Here is a 3,027-nt window from a genome sequence, read left to right as displayed (position 1 = left end):
TCAACAAACCATTACAATTGTGCTCCACACTAAAAAAATGTTTCTTTCTCATTTTCAAAGTGACATCAAAACAAAGGAAAACCAATATGTTTTCAAAAAAAAAAAAAATCCAAAAAAAAATCATTTTTATGAAAAAAATATATATTTATTATCAAAACAAATAGAGTGTAAATATCGCAAAGGAAAAACATATATACACTTCTGTCTTTACATTTAATTAAAAAAAAAAAAAAAAAAACCTAATGAAACACAATTGCAGAGAGGTCAGTGGGTACCCATGAAAAAATTATAAGCCACCCAGTAATTTAGTATTAGATCTTGGATTATGATCCGGTGCAATACTTTAGGCATATAGATCAAGAGTGAATCTCAACCCTTGAATTAATTGATTTTTTTTTCTTACATTTTAACATTTTCCTTTTTTTACTCTCATATTTTGAAAAAAAAAAAAAAAATTTGAAGTGTAATTGAACGGTGTGATTCAAATCCTCATAAGTCAAAACCTCTCTATTTCCAATAGTAAAAATTAAATAAACAAAAGAAAATTTAAATAAATTAAAATTCACCTCCTAGCCCAAACCAAACAGCAAACATGTTTTAGCATATAGCGCCAATACCCAATAGCCCCCCAACGGCTATAACATCACCGCCCTGTCTGCAAATTTGCTAATCCTATTCCGAATCCGAATCCAACTCGAATTCCTTGAGTTTCAAGGCATAAATAATTAAATACATAGTCACTGTTTTATAATCCTTGTTAGAGTTTCTGAAATTATATAAAAGTTGCTAAAACGAACTGCTTTTATTTGGAGAATTAAAGGTTGTGTTCTTGGAAGAGATCAAGCGGGAGACTCTTGTTACCATTATCAATAATCTCACTACACGCTTTCTTGTGACAATGATAGAGACACAGGTCTTCAAGTTTCGGCTTCCCAAGCCAAAAACAGATGTGGGTTTGGCTTTTCTTGATCATCAAGATTCCAAGGTATCGATCATCAAGGAGAATAAAAGTGGTGGCTTTGGAAAGGATTCTGGGGTTCCAAACAGAAAGAGGCTGATAATCAAGTTTCGTATTCCTAATCCTAAGGCTCTGAAGAACAATCATCAAGATTCCAAGCCCATCAACAAAAACTCTGGTTATCGTGAGAGGGTTAGGAAACTACTGACAGAGGCCTTTTCCAAAGTTTCTTATGAAACTGATGAGAGGATATCACCATCAATAGACCCAGTTCAAATGGCTGCTACAGTAGAGTCTGTGATGTTTGAAAGGATTGGGTGGTCTAATCCCATCAAGAAAGCAAATTATCAATCAATCTTGTTCAATCTAAACGACCCAAAAAACCCAGATTTGAGGAGAAAGGTGCTTCTTGGAGAGATCAAGCCTGAGAGTCTTGTAACCATGAGTGCCGAGGAGATGGCCAGTCACAAGAGGCAGAGTGAGAACATTCAGATACAGTTGAAAAGGTTGAAAAGATGTGTGCATGATGCTGATGAGGAAGAAAAGGCCACCACTGACATGTTCCAATGTAGCCGGTGTCGCGAGCGCAAGTGTACCTATTACCAAATGCAGACCCGGAGTGCCGATGAACCCATGACAACATATGTAACTTGTGTCAAATGCAACAAACGCTGGAAGGTCTAACTTTCTTAGGCCTTTGGAATTAATTGATTCTTAGGAACACTATTGTTGGAAAAAGATTATTAGTTTAGGAATAGGAATTAGCTCCATTATTTGTTCACAATGATTGGTGATATGCTTATGTACCTACGTTTTTAGTTTTATATTTTAATATTTTCTTTCTCATATATAAAGTATTCTTTTTTATTTTCTCTTCTGATAGTGTTCTAAATTTCTAATTATTATTATTATTATTTTTTTTTTAAATTTTTTTCTGGTTAATTAGTTTCTCTTTGGTATTCATAGGGTTCAGCAACATGATTCATCATATTAATATGTCAATATCACATTTTGTATCTGAACCTAACAAACATATATATGAGAGTATAATGGTACTTCAAATTAACTCAAAGTCTGTATTTATTAAATAAAATGTGACATTAATGGAAGCCTACCCATTTGACTTCAATATCAAAGGGAGGCGCAAAAGTGAAACAAGAAGTATTAACAACTCTGCCAAATAGCCTACCTAAAGATTTTCATTTTAGTATTGAACATCTGTTAGTAAAAAAATAAAAGGAAAATAATGATAAAAAAATGCATGGGTGGTTATTACTTATTAGGTTTCAGTGTTACTTATGTACTTAATGCCTTTTTAAGCTCATTGATTTACCTTTTCTCATCTGGATACTAGAATAAGTTGAGAATTATCAAGTAAAACAGTTAACATTAAGTGATTTTCATCTAGGGATAGTCTCGAGATGTCACAAGTTGAGGGTCAGCCTGTCACTCAACAAGTAGACCCAATCATGTCTGGTTAAGAATTTTCCTACCATTAATTGATGACTGAGCACTTAGTCGAAACTGTTAAGTGAGTGGTTAGGATTATTAATAAGGATCTTTTGATTAATTGCGAAGTTTATTAAAAGTAAGGATAATGAAATAAATTGATACATACAAGGGGTTGGGTTGAGTTAGTTGGCTTAAAAAAATTATCAACCTGAAGCCAGCCAAGCCAACTTGAGTCTCTAAATCATATTTCAACCCAACCAAACCCACTAATCCACACAAATCAATCTAAAGTATCAGGTTGGGTTAAGCTAGTTTGGGTTAGTTTTGTCGGGTTGGTGAGTTAAATGGTTGCATATCCCTAATTAATTACGTGTGCCTTAATTATACTGAAGCTCTTACTATAAAATTAAGTAGAAAGAAACAGTTGGACGTCATACTTAAGGAAGCTAACACAAACTCCTAATATAGTCAGAAAAATTAAAATACATAATAGGATTTATAGTTTGGACAGACCATTAATATAGACTAGAATAATCAATTACTCAAAAAACCCACCCTATGCTGAAGCTCTAACTTGATGATGTTGTCAGGCTTTTTGTATTTTAGTGATATTCTAC

Source organism: Quercus lobata, chromosome 10 (genome assembly GCF_001633185.2).
Source record: "Quercus lobata isolate SW786 chromosome 10, ValleyOak3.0 Primary Assembly, whole genome shotgun sequence".
Lineage (NCBI taxonomy): Eukaryota > Viridiplantae > Streptophyta > Magnoliopsida > Fagales > Fagaceae > Quercus > Quercus lobata.
This window is presented reverse-complemented; position numbering follows the sequence as displayed.